The following is a 21,259-nucleotide window of genomic DNA, read 5'->3' as shown; positions in this document are numbered from 1 at the left end:
TCACAACATTTTATGCAAACTCTTTGTTCAATTTTTTTTTACAGCAGAAAATCGCCGGGCACACATAATACGTCTAAAGTAAACGTACACACTAAACGGTGAACATATATTAGGTACTAACATAAAAAAAATCGAATATCGAATGTATGTACGTTCAATTACAAAAGTCACCTTACTTTTTGAACACACCTCGTATGAGCCGATTCAATAGTAGAACTATAAATAACTATAGATAAATCATTTGAAATATTTAAGCCTTTGATTTATGTTGGAAAATATTGGTACGAACTGTACTGATTCTTTATTCCCAACTCCTTAATTAATCTGGAACTTCTGTACCCTTTTCCAACAAAAATCCCGTAGTTTTAGCAGTTTTGAAAGTTTTTTTACGCCTTCGGTTTACTATGCTCTGTACAAACATTTTACTACAATAATAGATTATTTCAATTCTTTAGACGAGATGTTTTTCCAAATCAGAGAAAAATAACTTTTAAAATACTATATTGTACGTAGACAGACGGTTTACTTTTTTTAGACAAAAGATAATCTGCTTTAGCAATAAGACACTTTTTGGCGATGTCATCGAAACGTTCGAGATTAACGATATTGCGATAAGGTTTGTTATAAGCTTAGTCTTTTTATCTTGATCTTTTATGAGGTTTCGGATTCGGCAAATACCTAAACCTACCCGGTGAGCGCGAGTAATTTTCGCAAATAATTTCAATTATAGTTCAGAAATAAGCCTTTAGTGCCTCTAACAAGAAGAGAAATAGTCTTACTGGCCCGTATGTTAACAGCTTAATCAAAATCACGTAAGAAAATTGCCCGAACATCAAAAACATAGTTCTCATAGTTTGCAGTAATGGTATGTTTAACCAACCTTGCCGGATCAGCTAGTACAGGAAATAATTTTAACTTAATAGGAGCGTGTTTTTTTTTGAAAACATACGTTGTTATAATTATTTGCATTACGTTATTTTTAGACAATCTGAAACAGTTCATTTAATATTGTTAACCTTTTTTAAAAATAGTTGATGCCCATTCTGACGCCACTGTATCGCAGAAAATAATGCCCATCATTAAAAAAAAACAATAAAACGAATAAATCAAATTATTTTCTTAAGTGTTGTCGAAAACGTTTCTATAAAGTCTACTTTTAAGAAGTTGTCTCTAAAAACTCCTTAATAACCCCCTACACCCTTTCGAAAAACTCTCATAAAAAATCTCCCTCTAAAAACGGCCTCTAAAGTTCCCGCTCTAAAAACTTTCTCTACTGCCTCGACATCTCCCTCCCAACAGAGGCGTCCCTAAAAGCTTAGGGGAGCTTTAAGAGCGAGAAGGAGCTTCTACAGGCAGCTTTTATAGCAGTAGCTTCAAACACAGCTTCTAAATGACGAGCTTTTATAGACAGTTTCTAGTATATACATAATAATATAATAAAAAAAAGGTATCCGTGTCTTTCATCTAACGCGAAACCTACACAAACAAATTAAACTATTAATCATCATCATAGATTTGGTGGTCCACATAGAAATTTTTCAAGTTATTCGACTTTAGTTATAACTTGGTATTGGGGAAATATTAATCGAAAAAAATCTAAAATTTACGTCACCAAAAAACAAGGAGGAGAATAAAAAATGAAGAAAATGAGTAAACAAAATCACGAGAATGTGTTTGTGTTGTGTGTTTTTATATGTTTATTACATTAAAGGTCTCTATTAAAAATAAATACAATTTTATACGACAAATATATTTTAAACATTAATATTGTGAAGATCTGACTTATAGGTAAATTTCTCACAAATTTAATTGGGTGTACGATTTTTTTTATATTTAAATAGCGTGCAGCTGATTGTAACTAAGTACCTTCTGTAATACATTTACTTGATATTGATTGATATCTTTCGTGTATATTAATTTTTGAATTTTATATGAGTCCACTTGTAATCGTGACCCATAATTATGAGCAGAGCACAGAGCAATGTTTTTATGTTCTTATTTAGTTAGAAGTGATGCTCTGTACATTACTCTCACTAAGGTACACATTTACACGATCAGTAAACCTTAGGACCTAATCCATTATGTAATATTGTATGTTTCGGAGGCCCGGCATGGGAATGGGACATTTATAAAGACGAATTTATGGTTTTAAAAAAACAGATGTTGATTGATATAGAGACAGGCATCGTTCGTCACCAAATATAGTTTTAAGGAAAAGTTTTCTCTACAGATGCAATAGTTAAATGGAAAGGTATTCTTTTGGCTGTATTATACCCAATTATTAGTCAAAATCTTTGGTGCTTTATATTATTATCATACAATTATCATACCTAATTGCTATGTACTTTTTAATTCCTTCATGGGCTCGTGATACACGAATTTCCCTCGCTTATTAATAAAAACTAATCAAACTGACCAATACCCGATTTACTGGTGAGAACCACAGACAACTTTAAGAGAGATCTTTTAGAATCACCTTTTAGGGAGACCTGTTTTTGAGAAAGTTTTTAGCTCTGCAACTTTAGAGGCATTTTTGGAACGAAAGAATTTTGAGACAGCTCTCAGTGTGGGAGCTTTTAGAGCGGACCCTTCCGAGCTTTGAGAGGAGAGCTTATAGATAAAGCGTTTTCCACAGGTAGCAACCCTTTCAAAAACGAATAGGGAAATTCGATGTGTCTAAAATGGGACACCATATTATAATGTATCATGCAGGTTTTTCATCCAATCTGTTGATTAAAAGTTTATTGAGACATAATTTCAATTTTTGAGTTTAGGGAAACTGCCAAATATACTTCTTTTCTTTTTTAATATTTTTGGCATAAGATACTTAAAACTAAAACATCTAGCAAAGTGTATCGTTATATACCATAATATTAGATTTAGAAAGTGTTTTTCTAATTCACAATTTTGTATTTCTGTAAGTAGGCTGTTAAAAATTACTGGTCCTATATTTTTGGCAATTTATATTATATGTTATTTACATGGAAGTTATTCCTACCTCTAGTATTAAATTTATGAAGCCTGAGTTTCTCAAGGGTGGTTTTTTATTTTTGAACATACAGCTATTGTAGGCTCTTTTTTTTAAATAAGGTTTAGCAGCCGTCTCTTGATGAAATTTTATTGTCAGTTTTTGCGCTATAAAATCATTCCCAAAAAGATACTCCTTATGATATTCTAGATTCTACATTACTTTGGTTAAATATATGTTTGAACTTTTTCAAGAGGCATGCTTCTAAATGTAGTTTTGAGGCTAGACGATGGCAGTGCTATTTGAAGTTTACGTTATGGTCGAAGATAAAACCTAGAAATTTAGTTTTTTCATAGTTGTGGTGATGTTGTTATTTCCTTTAATTTCTAGTTTTGTGCATATTTTTTGAGAGTGATGGATTCTCAAAGCTACCGATTTTGAGGCACTGAGATTCAAGCTATGGTTAGAGAACCAATAATTTAGCTTCTCCATATATAAGTTGCAAATGTTTTGTAAATTGAAATAACCCGTATCTCACTCTGTTTATATTCAAGATAGATAGAATTGGAGAGATAACACAACCTTTGGAAACGCCTTCCGAAAATTTGAGCTAAAATTTCGTACTCTATTTTGATTGTCGACATTTTTTATAGTTACCGATTGTTCAACCGGAAGTTGTTGTCAACTTGCTGATTTCCAAGGGAAGGCCCCGTATGTTATCACATTTTGAGATTCTGCGTGGAATTCCAAACATATTTTCTGTATAATGATATACCTGCATCCAACCGTTTTTGAAATATTGGACCTCGAAAAAAAATTGTGTTTAACTAGCTTAACCAACATTGCAGTTTTTGAAACTTTTGATCCTCATATTTGGTCAAATGATAAAAAAGAGTAGTGAGTTGACATTTTTGCCTACTTTAATACCATATTCAATTCTATTATCTTGATTCGGGTTTAAAGGCCGTCGTCGGTTGGAATTACTTCCTAACGTTTCGCTAGCATGAGTGGCGAGCTTCTTCAGAGGTCCTTCCATCTCCGATGTTGAACGTAGACTGACGATTTCTCCTGCGCAGGTTGTATTTATGCCGATTGGTCATGGGCGGGGCTTGTTCCGCTTCGGTTGGTCTAGAGATATCGATCGGTACTGCTCGGGCGTTCCTAAGGATCGGGTTCCAGATTTGGTTGAATCTAAGGGTCTCCTCCTTTCTGTTGAAATTGTGTGGGTGTTTTTGTATCTCAATGACTTCCCTGACTAGTCTGTTGTGATAGCCGTTGACCGATACTAGTAACTTACAGCTCTCAAAGTGTATCCTGTGTTCCCCGCTGCCCAGTGCGTGTTCAGCTTCTGCAGACTTCTCTGTCTGTCCTAGCGTGCAGCTTGCTTTATGCTCCTTAAGTCTCGTTCCCATTGATCTCTTGGTAGTTCCGATGTAGACCTTTCCGCATGAACACGGAATGCATTAGACTCTTGCAGCTGAAAGTGAGTCCCTCTTGTTCTTCGCTGACTTGATGGTCTGCTGGATCTTCTTTGTAGGCTTAAAGATTGTTTTGATGTCGTGTCTTTTCAATACTCTGCCAATCCTGTCGGTGACACGGAATATACGGCAGATATGCGTGGGAGGTGGAGGGTCGTTGTTCGGTATCCCGTGATCTTGATGATCTTGAGTTCATTGATCTCTCGACCTCCCTCTTGCTGTAGCCATTTGCCTCGCAGTTTTCAGGTGTTCAAGTTCCATCTGGAGGTTTTCCGGTTCGCAAATCCTTCGGGCTCGTTCTGTCAAGGTTCTGATAACCCCATACTTTTGACTTGGGTGATGGTTGGATAGAGCATGCAGTTGAGTATGAGTTGGTTTTCTGTACACTGTGTGGCCCAGCTTGTTACCTCGCTTCCTCACTAGTACGTCTAAGAATGCAAGTTGTTTTCAGTCTCCGTAGTAAACTGGATGCTGGGATGCTGACTGTTGAGATGCTGCAGAAAGTTGTTGAGCTTGTCCATACCATGTTTCCAAATCACGAAGGTGTCATCCACGTACCGGAACCACGTTGCTGGCTTGTACTCTGAGGTCTCGATCGCTTTTTCCTCAAAGTGTTCCATAAATAAGTTGGCTATAATCGGGCTTAATGGACTTCCCATTGCCACTCCGTCCACCTGTTCGTAGACGTTTCCCTTCCACACGAAATAGCTACCGGTCAGACAGACTTCAAAAAGTTTGCAAATAACGACAGGAAATATCCTGTTCACCAGGTCCAAGCAACTCTTCAGAGGTACTTTGGTAAACAGTGAGACGGTGTCGAAGCTCACAAGGATGTCGTTTTGTTCAATATTGATATCTTGAATCTTGCGCACGAAGTCGGTGGAGTCCTTGATGTAACTGGTGACGTGTCCTACGTGTGGTTGGAGCAGCGATGCCAAGTGTTTAGCCAAGTAATACGTTGGTGATCCGGGTGCGCTAACTATTGGTCTTAACGGGACATCTACTTTGTGTATCTTAGGTAATCCATAGAGCCTTGGTGGAACAGTCTCCGTCCTTACAATACGCTTCTTGATTTCTTCTGACAGTGATGATGACTTGATGAGCCGGTTGGTAAGACGTAGTCTAGCTTGCGCCGCTCCTTTTTCAGGGGTTTGTAGCTTCCCGGGTCCAAGAGTTCCTCAATCTTCCTTTCGTAGTCCTCGGTCTTCAGAAGAACGGTTGCGTTTCCTTTGTCCGCTGGCAGTATGATGATACCCTCATCCGTGTTCAGGCTACGCAGTGCCAGTCCTTCACTTCTCGTCAGGTTAGTCTTGGGTGGTTTTGCCTTCCTGAGGATGTTGGCTGTCTCGATTCGTATCTCTTCGGCATCTTGGTCCGGTAGGTTCTTGATGGCTGCTTCCGTGCTGGAGATGATCTCTTCAATCGGAATGTGACGGGGAGTGATTGCGAAGTTCCCTCCTTTGGTTAGCACTATTCTCTCGACCTCCGTGAGTACTCTGTCCGTAATATTGACCACGAGTCGCTCACAGTCTAGGCTTGCTGTTTTGGGAGCTTGTTTTTTCGCAAACTTCTCGTACTTCCTTATCTGTTGTTCCTGTGTGCGATCCAGTTCGTTCCTCATGTTGGAATGTGAGATTGCATCCATTTTGTCCCAATCAACCAATTTATCATATTCAATTATATTAAAAAACCTAAATATTTCGAATATGGTTGATAGAGAAATAAGTCCTGGACTTGATAACACCTAAAGTGACAGATCGATCAATTTAAATGAAACGAGTTTAGCGACTTTGAAAATGTGAATGTTTGCGGCTTAATTTTGGACACCGCGTAAAGTAGACAACAAAAATGACAAGTTACGACTCTTTTTTAACATTTTGTAAATATGAGGTCTAATATTTCAAAAACTGATGGGTTTGGGTACAGAACAATATACACAAAACATTGTCTAAAATTTCCACACAGAGTCTTGAAATGTAATAATATACGGAGCGTTCCATTTGAAATAAACAAGTTGACAGTTGACAGCAACTTCCGGTTGAAGCGGAAATGACACGACATTGAAAATATTTTAAAAGCGAAGTACATTTGGCACTTAACCCCAAAAAATGAAAGACGTTTCTAAATTCCATCTCAATAAACTTATAACGAATGGGTTGGGTGAAAAACCCTGTATATGCGTCAACAGATTTGTTTGTCTATGCAGATTATACGAATTCGCCGAACAAATATTAGTCGGTAATTAACACGAGTCCAGGCTCGTTAAATTATACACACCGACACATGGGAAATCAGGTGAACAGCGTGAAACCGCACACGCGCGTTCAAGGTCGAGTCACGGGCTCCTTCGATTGCTAAATCGCTTTTTCATATTCCACATACCGGACGTGCCGACGTCTAAAGTCAAGGGTGTCTGCCCGCAAATTTGCAAACACTGACCTAGTGAGCTTCGCAGTAAAAACTCCCCCACCTACGCCGCCCAAAAAAAAGCTTAAAAAACAAGTTGCACATTCTTTAAGTCGTTAAACTCGGCAAACGGGCGTCAGATCGGGCGCCGTACTTCCAGATTCGATCCCCCGCGCGCGGGAGAAAACCGACTGAAATAGCGCCGTCGGTCGCGGCTTTCGCCTGACTGGATTTAAGCCAGAACGGTCGGAAAAGTCACCACGACCGAAAATAACGCGCTTAAATAAAAACAACGAAAATAATATGTTTAATCTTTATATTCGCCAATTAATAATAATTGTTTTATAATCGCTTCTCGCGCGGGTAAGTATCGCGGATTAGGTTTATAAAGGAAGTCTGAAATAAATTTTTATAATCTCGCGAGCGTATGTCTCCCCAAATCCTGATCGACAGGTGAAGACGAGACCTGATTACGTCAAACGTCCCCACACGAAATATATCTACGAATCGCGGCACTTGTACAATTAAAAAATTCAGTAAATCGACGTACTAGAAAAGGTCTATTAGCACAGTTGTGACGTGATTCGTATAGTCCCATATGTTCCCAAAACATTTGGTTTTTTTAACAAATATCTGCAAAATAAGGTTTTTCCCAAGTTTTTTAAATTAAAAACCAGCAACAGAAGTCCCGCTGCAAGGAAAGGCTAGACGAAATGGATGAAGGAAGAACGAAGACACGAGTATAGAAAACGGGAATTGTCTCATAGACTTAATCCCCTAGAATTTGATACATTTGATTATAGAGTTCGAACAGACATTTCATCTATCATTCATAGAAAGTTTATTAGACAAAAACTAAAGTTAGACAAATTAATTTATAATTCAAAAATAACTGAAAGCAAGCCAGTAATTACAAAGTATACCGACCACCAATTTTACAACAGGTTCATAAACTTAACAGGCACAACATTTTCTAAAAATGAAGTTGAATTTCTGGAGAAAGGTTTCAACTTTAACTTATAACACTCGTACATTAATAGAGAATTAGACTGTTTAGCAATTAGCAATTAAAGACATTAACAATTCTATTTTAAACAAATATGTATTAGCGAATATAATAAACTCTCCATTAATAGACAACAAGAAACACAAAGAAATTTCTCAAATGTCAATAGTAAAAACTATCAAAAACAAAGCTTCTGAAAATAACATAATATTTACACGTGCAGATAAAGGGAAGACACTCATAGCTATCGATCTCCCTGAATATATTTCAAAAACCAACAATTTTCTTAAACCAGAACTTTTCCAAAGTATCAAACACGATCCTACCGAGTTATATCAAAGACAAGTCAAGGAAGTAATTACTAACTCCACACTACTTAGTGACAAAGACAAATATTTTTTTACTATGAATTTAATTATGAATCAACAACCGCCGAAATTATATTCTTTAGTTAAATTACATAACAAGGTATGCCCATTAGACCAGTCGTGTCTTATGTAACAGCTCCAGCAGTTAAACTCTTAACAAAATTAGTAAACATTTTAAAGTTCCACACATATTTTAAGCCAAAATTTGCAATAAAAATTCTTTTGAATTAATGAAAAAAATTAAAGATATCAAAATCCCTTCTAACGTACCACTATTGTCTTTTGATGTAGAAAACTTATTTCCAAGTATTCCATTTTCACCCTAACTTGGAAACAGGTTAACCCATTGGTGAAATAAGATTTATTAGATTGCTTAATAGTATCTTTAGACCAAAAATTATTTTAAATTTAATGGACAGATTTATATCTCTAAAGAAGGTTTGATTATGGGAAACCCACTTAGTCCTTTGTTAGCCGAGGTTTTTAGGGATAATTTGGAAAATATCATACTAGAACATCCTTTAAGTAGAAGTTTTTTATGGTGGTATTGATACGTGGATCATGTCTTTGTTTGCTTTGTTGGAACGGACAAACAAATGAATTCTTTTTTAAATTACATTAACTCATTAGATAATCGTATAAAATTCATTATCGAGATTGAACAGGATAACTCTATTAATTTTTTAGACTTAACTATTACAAAAGCGCAACACAAATTAGATTTTTCAATATATCATAAACCTTCACACACGGACACAGTCAAACATAACAGCTCAAATCACCCTTATACACACAAAATGGGTGCGTTTAACTTTTTTATACACAGACTTCTTATTACGCCACTCTCAACAGAAAATTACAACAAAGAACTTAATATCATTAAACAAATTGCACTGAACAACGGCTATAATCTGTCCATTATAGATAAAATTATAAATAAAAAACAGTAAACTCTATTTATCCGAAACCTAATACAGAACACGAACAATATAAAACAATTTTATACACAGGAGAACCTAGTGAAAAAGTTTCAAAACATTTGTCAAAATGTGGTTTAAAAATAGCTTTCAGAACTAACAACACAATAGGAAAATATTTGAAAAACAATAAAACGAAATGTCCAAAATCTCAAAAATCAGGTGTCTACAGGTTGAAATGCGGATTTAACAAAATGAGACATTCAAATGTATTGCTTAACCATCAATTAGATTTAAATACCTCTCCTTTATTGAACTTAAATTCTCACAACAACATTAATTAAGGTTTTATGGTCATTTTTCGGTATATCTAGTAGCAGGTAGTTTGTAAATATTACATTTGATAAAGACACGGTGTTGTCGAAACAATTGTCATGTCAAAATATATATTTTTGTGAAAATCTGATCTTTTAGTTCCTATTCATTTTGATTCGTATAGTCCCTTTACCATTAATAAATTGAGCAATAAATCGATAAACAGCTTATTGCGGACAGTGTCCACACTTTAGAAATCTTAAAATCATTTGCGCTTTGTCATCGGTCATGTTACAGCCATTGCCGTGGGTTGAAGAACATTTCAACGACCGAATGGAGGACAGTAACGAACCAAGAAGAAAGTATCATTTGAATATGTGCTGCAAGAAAGTTTTACGAGTATATGAAGGTACAATAAATGTAAATGAAGTGTTCATCATTGGTAACTTTGTTATGAGTAGAGATACAAAGTCTGTTAAATTAGCAAATTAGTAGCATTTTTTCCACTGATTACCATAGTGAAAACAGAAAAACAATTGCAAGTAGGGTTTAGGCAGAAATTAGAAAAATGTACCCTTTTTAAATAGAACACCCTGAATATGTTTGTTTTACTCTTGCGTTCCTAAATTGCAAACAAGACAAAAAGCCTAAAATTAAAAATAATCGAATTATAAGCACATTTCTCTTTTAGACTTGATGGTTATGAGTATTTGCGAAATAAAACTTCATTTCCCTTTTTTTGTTTTATTTAAGCGCAAGAAACATAAAAATAAGAAAATAGAAAAAAAAAGCCACCACGAACTTACATACATACATTTTTGATCACGCCTTTAAAGCGGCAACGTGCTTTGCTTATAAATTTCATCATTTAAATAACCTCACAAGTAGAAATCAACTGCAATATCTGGTGACCTATCAAATTGCAGAATTTAAAAATTTTGATTCATCAATCCACAAAATATACGGAAAATTATTTATGTTTTGGTGGCAAAAGTTAACATACCAATAACAAAAAAGTTTTCTCTCGGAACAGAACAGAATGGTCCTTAGTGTAGCCTGCGGGATAGTGTGTGCTGATGACCCTTTACTTCGAACGGTTTACAGCCACGAAAGGTCTGGGGTCGGTGCCTTTCTGTTTGGGAGTGCTGAGAAAGCAGCGGAACAACTTAACCTCACATTCGACTCACTTAATAAGAAGCCAGAATCGTCAACTAAGTTTGAGTAACAACGCATTAAATCAGTAATAAAGCAATCTGAGCAAACACTCTTCTTAAACACCCTCAAGTCTAAGTCGCTACACAGCACAGGATTGACATTTTCATTTCTTAAATCGGCCGGGCTAAGATCTGAAATGGTAGGCGCTTTATTTGCGGTACAGGATGGTGTAATAAACACCCTTGCTTACAGGAAAAATGTTTTAAGGCTTAACGTGGAGGACGATAATAGCATAGCATGCAAACAATGACCCGAGACGATAATGCATATACTATCGGCGTGGATTTAGTTTTGTTAGATCATCGAGCGAAGCAATTATTCGTGATTGAATTTTCGACCCCTGGTGATCAAAACATAGCAAACAAGGAGCAGGAAAAGAGACAAAAATATCAAGAGCTGCTAGAAGACCTTAGATAAATTTATGCTGGGCACACAGTAAAACTTGTGGTTTTGATCATTGGATGCATAGCATGTACCAGGAATGCATGCTAGCGCAGCACGAGAACTACACCAATACATGCCGCCCAATTACGAAAATGTTGTTGGGCAAAATGCAGCAGGCGCTATTGCTGGGGTCTCTTCGTCTACTTGGGAAACACGGCTGTACCGACCAGTGACACACTTCGTGGCTTGAAGAGTCTCTGGTCGTATATAAACCAGGACGTCGTTTGGTGAAGTCGGAGTTACATAGCGGCCTTTCTGGAATATCTCAATAATAATAATAATAATAATAATAATAATAGAAGCTACTCAACGTTAACCCAACACAATGAATCCATATATTATACACCTTTTCGACAATACAATTTATAACAAGAGAACCCGTAGCAAAGAAAAATGAAATCTAAACAAAAGAAAAAGAACGTACGTAATTATAGCAATAATTCTGTGATTAATTAAAAAATGAAAAACCCAGTTAGCACTTTATTTATCTAATAACACGCTTTTAATATTCTTTCGAAACAGTTTTAAAGATGATAAGGCAAAGAAATGTATATGATGTTAAAACATTTTTTACTACTCCCGTCTGTAAAATACCTGTAAAATAAACGTCACTTTACCACGCTAGTTTCGTTTCCCAAGAATCCGAGCCACTTCGGAGATTTCTGGGATTTTACCGCACGGATTTGGGAGCAATCGGATGTTTTCGGAGATATTTCCCACGCTTTGAATTTTGACGTTTGTCAATTCTGATGGTCAGGTCAGTAAATGTATTCGTGTTGTTTTGCGAAAATGTACCCAAAAACTAACGGTCGTAGAAAAAGTATAGTACGCAACACGTTCGGTAAACTTTCTAAGCACTTGTTGCACATTGCCGCATTACGGGTAAACCCCCGATCGTAAAGAGCAGATCTGTGTTGAGGCACAGTTAGCGTATTCTCCCAATATTAACATTGTGGGGTTCACAGAGAAAAACTAGCTTATCTTTTAAATAGGGAGGGCTAAAAGACTTCAAGATCTTGTATATTAACACAGCGAATAAATTTTCTATTCTCAACCACTGCAACAATTTAATTTTAACCGACACGTGTCATATTTCCTCAAGCCATACACAAACCTACAACAGTTGTTTTGTATTTTTGGAAGGCGTCGACGATCAAGGGGCGTTAAACATAGGCAAAACAATACCAGGCAATATGACAATGCAGACATAATATATGACTCATAGAGTTTGTTAAATAATTAATAACAATTGATATAACAATATCAATAAGTAACACATTTAAACTAATTTTTTTACAACTAGTTTTCTATTTGGCACGGCTGCCATCATTTTGCACAGCCTTCTTTGAACGTTTTTTTCTGCGCCTTTAGCGAATCTTTTGAAATAATGAAACCGTTTTTGCTAAAAGGATACGAAAATTTTTTATAATAAATGAAGACGTGGAAATTGTTGTTATTATTATTGCTTCTTGCGCTCAAATAAAACAAAAGAAGGAGAAAGGAGTTTTATCTCGCAACCACTCATAGCCATCTAGTCTAAAAGAGAAATGTGCTAATAATTCGGTTATTTTCAATTTTACCTGAATATTGCATATAACTGTTTTTGTTCTGTTGGCGATTTACGAACGTTACAGTCGAAAATATAAAGCGTGTTCCATTTAAAAAGAGTAAATTTTCCTCATTTTTTCCTAAACCCTGCATTCTATTGTTTTTCTGTTTTCACCAACGTAATTAGTGAAAAAAATGCTACAAGTTTGCTAAACTAACCGACTTTGTATCTCTACTCACAACAAAGTTACCAATGACGAACTCTTAATTTATAACATATATTATCTTTATTATCAGACAATTGCACATGTTGCACACTTTGAACAGAGGTTTAATATAACATTCCTGAAATTTTAACATAGCAAATAAAAAAATCCGCTAATAATTTATATTTTTTAATGCAAAATTTGTCTGCAGGTCTTCTAAAAACGTTAAAGGACATGGCAAGCTGCAATTGGGAGGACGGTAGAGTTAACTAGAATTCCAAGATCAACCTGGGGGAGATTCGTTGACGATGATTCATTAGAAAGGAAGGAACAATATGACAAAGGCATAATAAAAGTGTTTAGGTATGGTCTGTTCATAGATATAATAATCCCATTTCAGCGAGGAAAAAAAGAAGCGATGCTGACATTTTCTCGAGTGTAGATGAAAGTGATCAAGATATAATATGGCGTAAAATTTACCAGTTATACGAGGAACAAAGCGTGCCTACATTAGATACCTTAATTAGGAGGCTTGAAAAAGATGACGCCGGTGTTAAATGTGGCAGAACTACCTTATGGAAGTGTATTCAACACATGGGTTTTAGATTTAAAAAAATTGACAAAAGGCAAGTTTTAATGGAATCTTTTAGAATTCGGAAATGGCGACGGGAATATCTAGAAAAAATTAGGATTTACAGAGAACTACAAAGGCCAATTATTTACTTAGATGAAACCTGGTTCGACACTTATGATACCCCGGAAAAGGGTTGGATTGACTCAACCGATAAGTGTAAAACAAACGCGCCATCAAAAAGAGGTAAAAAAATAACTATTTTGCATGCTGGCTCTAAGGATGGTTGGATTCCAAATGGACTTTGTCTGTCTGAGAAAAATATTAAAGATTCTTCTCTGGATTACCATGAAGACACCACCGCTGATTTATTTGAAAGTTGGTTTAAAAACAAACTAGTTCCAAACATCCCTCCTAATAGCGTCATTATAATGGACAATGCAAGTTATCACAGTAGAAAGTTGACTAAAACCCCTTCCTCATGTGACACAAAAGCAACAAACCAAAACTACATGTGTAATAGCGACATTTATTTTAACGAAGATTATACCAAAAAGCAATTAATTGAGGTTCTACAAAGCTTGAACCGACAAAAGGAATACGTGTGATAATTATGCAAAAAATCTAGGGCATACAGTTTTAAGGCCTTACCTTACCACTGCATATTTAATCCCATTGAATATGTTTGGCACCAACTGAAATCTGCCATTCGTCGTAACAATGTTTTCCCCGTGTTAACTCCAATGTCCTCAAACTTATAGAAACCGAAATTTTTAACATCCCTCCACAAAGTTGGGCAAATTTTGTTAAACATATAGAAAAAGCAGAACAATCGTACATCCATATTGCAAATAATATATAACAAATAATAATTAGAACAGGCGATGATAGCGATAGTGATATTGATATGTTATGCGAATAATTATAAGTAATTTAAGTATGTAATAATTATAATTTGTAATTTTATTTTAGATTTAAACATAAATACATACATAAATAAATAAATATTGTTTAGTATCTTTCCTAACAAAACCCCAAATAATTAAATTCTAAGCAAAGTACGGACCTGTTCGGCCATATTATTTTATTCTTACAGGTTGCCCAGGTCTTTCCTTAATTCGTACCAGTTAGTCACTTTCTCATATCTATGAACAGACTTTATGCGGATGTATGACTTGAATCATTGCACCAGGAATTAAAATTTCTGTGGGAATGATTTTGCACAAAATCAGATTTAGATTTAAAGATGGACAAGCATAACTGTATAAAAGAGACCTAACTAATATCCGAAAACAGTTAGTATGGATAACAACAGAGTATATTAGCAATTATGAGTAATTACTGAAACTGTTAGTGATTTTGCATAATAACTGTGCATTTTAGGAATTGTGCTTAATTTCTGAAAACTGTTATTACGTAAAACTGATAATAACTAAAAATTTTACAGGAAATTGTGCATACGTTTAGGTGACTAGCTCTTAGAGGCAGAAAACACAAGAAATTAAGTACTTACTCTGCAATTTATTTAAACAAGAACTGTTTTTATGACTAATGTAACCACTACATATCGCAAAACAATTTATTAATTTCAACAAGAAGAACTTCATTCTTTACTTTGTTATCTTTTTACAAGTACTGTTCCTGCAGAACTTAATACAGTTGCGCTTTTGAAGGTACAGTTACAGCCAAGCCAAATTACAGCTTTTTTGAACAAAGAGTTTACGTTTTATCTACCACTTAGCTTCTTAATATATAATTGAATTTAACACTAGCGGCTGCTACCGAGGCCACTAATATGACAAACACTTCCCTAACTTATATTTAACGGGTGCCGCACTCACTAAGGTCTACCCCAGCCTTGAACTTCGCTGCAAAGTAAAATCATTAATCAGTGATCACCGACATCTATCTTTAGCAGACAGAAAACTAAGCAACATATGGAAATATGAAAAATAAGTAAATATTTTAGCTATTATGGATAATTCCTGCAAAATTTTTAGGTATTGTCAATATTGACGGAATATTCCAAATTTTATGCACAATATCTGACGATTTTAGCATTTATGCATAATTCATACTGTGCATAGTTATTTATGCAAAATCAGTAACAGTTTCAGCAATTACTCATAATTCCTAAAATACTTAATTATTATGCATACTGATGCTGTTCTGATATTAACTTGGTTCGTCGCATATGACACTATAAACAAAGAATGGCATAAAGAAAAGAAAGAATATCCAAGTCACACTGTGGTTCGAGGGAAGTATGGGTGCTAAATGCTTTGCTACTTTCAGCAAAAAACATTAAAGATTGCTCATTAGACCACCATCAGAACATGACCAATATCCCACCAGGAATGTAATGGTTTATGATAGTTATGATAATAGTAGTTACTTATTTTTACGTGATTAATCTCTCCTGCAGCGATGGCACACGTCTTTTGAAACACCACATATAAGCTTTATGATCATTTTATGAGGTTTTTGAAAAAGAAAATTAAACCATCTGAAGATGAATGTCCCTGCTGGCCACGTTTATAGTGAATATGTACTCGTGAATGCAATAAAGAGAAGGAAAAAGATGTCCTTAAAAAAAACAAAGGATTGCAGAAATAAATGACGAAGATGAAGATTTTGGTAATATGTTTTTAGACTAACGGTGCAAAATTTAGATTTTAGAATAAAATAATTACATCAAACATCTTGCGTATCTAATGATGATGATATTTATTGATAGATTTAATGGAAGTAAAGATACATGATTTCAATCCTGCTGATTATACCTCTCCAGTACGTCAACTTACATATTTTTATTTTACAAAAAAACACTTTTTTCCAGATTAATTATTTATATTTTTTAATAAATTAATTAATCACTTAAGTCTCTTTTTTATCTTAATTTGAATTGACTTGCGTAATACATGTGCTTTGTTCAAGATTTGGTTTGAAAAATGACAACAATTTCTTCAAAAAAATATTAATCTGAAAAATCGTCAATACAACAATAGCACCCTAATGACTCTAATGATCCTATGTATATAAACGACAGCGAAAAGGCAAACAAGACATTCGGGCTTATACTTACTCAAAAGAAAAAGAATTTCTGTGGGTGACGTGCAAAAACTAAACCGTTTCCCCGTGAGCTTTACGAATCACTGACGTCCGCAAATATTCGTACTCGGCGCTTACTCCCCATTTCGACACATGCTAACCACTAGTTCATTTTGGGTCAACACGAACCTTATTCGACATTTGTCGATAGTGACGACAGAATTAACACCTTTTTTAATCAAATAATAACAAATCAAAATATTTCCTTCCAGTGTGGTACTTGGCCGCAGAAAACGTCAAAAAAAACAGTCAAGAAAATTTATACATACAATTTTTTGCTGTCGTTTAGACATTCGTCGAAATAAATAGGACAAATTTCGAATCTGCAAAAGAAATAGATACTATTGATGGCAGCAGGAACAGTGTGCCCCGCAAATTTTTCCAAAATCAGAGAATGAACACGTACTTCAAAAACAACGGATATCCAAAACCAATTGCGTGGAAGAAAACAACAAAGGAAATCAAAGAGAAGATCATAGCACAAATTTATCTAAGGCAAAACCTAATGAAATGTTTGGGAAGATGACTATAAAGAAAAGGAGAAGCCTAACGAATTAAAAAAAAGTATCAACAATTCCAACGTGAAGCACATAGCAATGCAATGCATCTTGAGAGAGAAATGAAACATAAAAAGAAACAAAAAAAAAGAAGTTAAAAGGACTCCCTATGCTCTACAAATACTAAGATGTGTTAAATTGTATTCTTGATTTCTTTAAAGTGACTTAATCTATTAAATTATCAGTTACGCCAGTGGCTCACAGTTTTCGTGATTATAGTATTATAGGCATCTAGCTTTTAGAGGTATAGAAGAATGCTTCTCAAGCTGATAATACAGCAACTTATGAAACCACTATGACAATACTTTGAGATCCATTCAACAAACGCACGCACGAAATTTAGGATCTCGTCTTTAACCAATTAATTACCTTTCGGCATTCAACAACCCTACAATATTTTGACTTAATTAATTAATATAAAATAAAAATCGTCCATGCAGTGTATTGGGAAACGTTTTCTTTCTCTCTAATTCCTTCCACCATGGTACCACATTGTGTGGAACAGGTAGATATGCAATTGGTACTTTTTTCTCGTTCAAAATGGCATCCAAATAATAAAAGCACAGTTTTTAATATAAAATAGATAGATAAAAAAGTGGTTAATTTTGATTGGGAAAATCGATCTTAACAAAACCATCAGTAATTTTAAATGTAGATGAGTGCTTGCTTCACTGCACGTATAGGTTTTTGACAGTTCTTTTTAGCAAAACAAAAACCGTTTCATATCACAGGCCATTCGGAATTTTTTTGCACAATAGTTTCTGTTGAATCCGCGCCTGACCGGATCCCCAAGGATTTCATGTAGTTAAAATCACATCGTTGAGAAATTGGCCTCACGTGATCGTCTGTTTACAAAATCGTCACATTTTTTTGTTGAACGGTAACGATCCCATTATTTGCTTCTCCCGTTTACAATCTCGTTAGTGTCTATATCTACCTTTGTTTATTGATTCGCCGTTTTATCGCGCTCATTGTTTTAAGTGGTTTTTGATTGTGTTTATGCGGCCGCCCGTTTATACAGGACGACCACGACGAGTCAGAAGAATCAAATATGAAGAAAAAAGAATCTTTTTAGATTGAGCACGCGTTCAAAAAAAGTCGTCGTTAAAAGTGGTAACCAATCTTTATTGCCTTTCCACAATATTTTGACATCGTAACCGATTTTTATAAACCAGGCACATTTGAACATCACTTCGAATGCATTTGCATAAATAAGGACAGATAAGAATAATTTGCCTATATTGAAATAGTAAAACAAAAACAGGTTGTTCTGTGGTAAATACCCCGAAATACAATTTTACCGAAATTTGATTCAATACTTTCAAATTTTTAGTTGTATTCCACGTTATGTCAAACTCAAAAACTACCTCCTAGTACCGATATGCTTGAGAAATTCCAAAAATACGTTGAAAACAACGATCGAAAATACAGATGACGATATCGTTTACAAAATAAATAAACATGATAATCCAGTACAACTTTAATTAGAATATTGCGCCCCATTGTTGGTAACATATTTGAATCTGTCACTAAAACTCATCAATAACCAAGGAATGTTAACTAATTAATCAACCAAACGGAACGTAAAGTACTTACGGGCGTATTATAGTAAACGAGACAATCGGTCACAACAACGTCTTAAAAAAAAAATCACAGATTTCGAAGCTTATCGGACGATAAGCCGCAATCTCGGTCACAGGACGAACCACCATAGCGGCAAGTGAGGAACTATTCCTCGAGACACGCGCTGTTACCATAGAAAATTTACGATGCGTTCTCCGACGCTACGTCGTCCATTGAAAGGAAAAAAAAGCAGGGTTTTACGCCGGTTAAAACTTTTGAACCGCAATAAGCCGGTGACCCATCAGCTGATCGGCAATGCTAGTGTAACCGAGGGTATCACAAAGGTGGCGCTGCCATCTAGCGGTGCGTTAGGCTACTTAGCGCATTGTTGGTTGCGCACACAAGCATGTTATTATTGTGTTAGATGCTTTAAAGGCGTATGTTACTTCTACGGTTGCCAAAAGTTGCCAAAATTTTAAACATACATACTTGTTAAAAAATAGCTGAGCGTTTTCACAGACGTGAAATTGTTTTTTTTTATATTCACCCCATTCTCTGGCATTCCGGAGACAAAGGCTACTCCGTAAGAACATCTGGGCTTGACGATGTAGTTTTTACATATCTGAATAAAAATATAGGGTGTTCCATTTGAAAATATTGAGTTTCGTGAATTCAATTCGCCAAAACGGCACCACCTATTTGGGACACCCTGAGGCGCATCTGTCAAATTGATTGATTAGTGCATCACCTTAGTCTGTGGTTAAATTTTCGTTGAAATACCTGGATCAGTAGCGTCGCAACACAATTTTATATGGGGCAATCAAAATATTAAAAAAAAAAACATATAACCTCAATTTCTGCCTAAACTATGCAAAACTCCAAAAATTCCAAAGATTTCAAAAATGTCGATATATACAGGGTTTTCTATTTAAAACAACAAAGTTGATGTATCAAGAAAATTATGATATTTTAAATAGTCAGGAGAGTCCAAGTAACTTTTGTACTAAACTTTATGCAAGATGAAGCTTCGCCTCAATTGAATATTACCTGAGGCAGCCTTTTATAATCATCAGATGGATCAGAATATTTTCTACAAAAGGGAGCTAAGTTTTCGTTGTTTTAGACGCCTTTTTTTTATCCACTGCCTGGAATTTTCAGAATTGAAATTTGGCAGCTAATGCTGCAATTTACACTCAAAAACTATTTTTGTGTGTTCTATATCTGTTTAATTGTTGTTGCCGTATTTAGTTATTCGCTAGTAGCAACCTGTTCAAGTCGATTAAAAAAAATTGTATTCGATTTATTTTTTTATTTACTAGGTGCTAAGGTAATGAAAATAAAAATGTTGCTGTTGTGTGTATTGTGAGGCAGTTGCTTTCTTTATTTCTCCATATAATATTTAACACCTAGTTTGCCGTTTGAAAAATAATACAAACAAATTTTGCAATTTTTATTGGTTCGGCAGTCTTGACATTTATGATAAAACTGGCGCTCTCGCCACTTTGTCAATGAATCTGGAATGTTTGTAAAACATCAACTCGTTGTTTTTGAGTTTGAGTTGATTGCAATGTTTGAAGAACCAGATATAAAAGCCGGAAGAATTGGACTACAAATGAATTATAATAAAACCAAAACCATGAGAAGTACACATGAGAACGCTACAATCAGACTAGGGCAACATACAATAGAAGTAGTCAAAGATTGCGATATATTTGGGACGAGAGATTAAAGTGGATAAAGAGAATCCAACATCAGCACATGAAAAGTAGATACAGACATGCCTGAGTAGCATTTGCAGCCAGCAGCAGTTTCATCATATTCATATTTCATCATATTGAACAAAACCAATGTGTACTACCATACATGTCGCAGAAGTATGGACATTTACAAAAGATAATGTAAACAAAATAAAGAAAACGCAAAGAGCGATAGTAAGACTTATGCTGGGTATACAATCAAAGGATAAAAAAGGAAACACATGGATAATCAAAAATCAAAGAGGAAGACATTATCAAAATTGCGTGTTAGATAGCAAAGGATCGAGAAGAATGGAGACAATTAATCATTTTGTTTGCCCAATCAATGGTATGATATGCGTTCCTTGTATAAAACATTATCGATAACACATGTACAGTTTTTAAGTGCATTCAAAATATCACACTTCATGTAAGTGGGTATTTTTTTGCAAACGGGGAACAATCAGTGAAAATTGTTTAAATTTTTATGTCGAATTCGAAAATGCAATAAAATACTTCATGTTTGATTAAAAATTTGTCGCCACTGAATTCGGGTAGAACAGACAACGTACAAAATTAAAAAAGATCTTTGTGTAAATTTAAGTCCAGCAGTTTTGAAGTTGCGGCAATTCGTAATAAAACGTCTTTTATTTTAGTGCTTTCGCAAATAAAATAAAAGAATCGGACTACGAAAAGAAAGGGGAGATCATTAGAGAAACGGCTTATAAAAAAATAAATGAAATGAGAAAGTACAACAAAACAAGTTTGAACAGACTTCTGTCTGGTATGTATCTACACTATATATATATATATATATATATATATATATATATATATATATATATATATA

The 21,259-nt window shown here is 34.9% G+C and overlaps 1 protein-coding gene across 5 annotated transcripts in view; it reads right to left on the bottom strand.

Moving 5' to 3' along the window:
• Window positions 1-18,950, bottom strand: part of LOC132706374 (chloride channel protein 2) — a 54,971-nt gene extending 36,021 nt beyond the window's left edge. The window contains exon 1 of one of the 5 annotated variants that reach the window (XM_060677673.1): window positions 18,707-18,950. The gene's annotated coding sequence lies outside the window, so the exon portion shown is untranslated. Of the gene's footprint in view, window positions 1-6,723; window positions 7,029-14,098; window positions 14,115-18,706 lie in introns of those variants that run through there. The other 4 variants (XM_060677678.1, XM_060677677.1, XM_060677674.1 and 1 more) reach the window with 4 other exon arrangements.
• Window positions 18,951-21,259: the final 2,309 nt, after the last annotated feature.

This window comes from Cylas formicarius, unplaced genomic scaffold, assembly GCF_029955315.1.
Source record: "Cylas formicarius isolate icCylForm1 unplaced genomic scaffold, icCylForm1.1 PGA_scaffold_8__14_contigs__length_24414737, whole genome shotgun sequence".
NCBI classification, from domain to species: Eukaryota; Metazoa; Arthropoda; class Insecta; order Coleoptera; family Brentidae; genus Cylas; species Cylas formicarius.
Note: the sequence above shows the minus strand (reverse complement) of the source record. Positions and strands in the feature narration are given on the sequence as shown.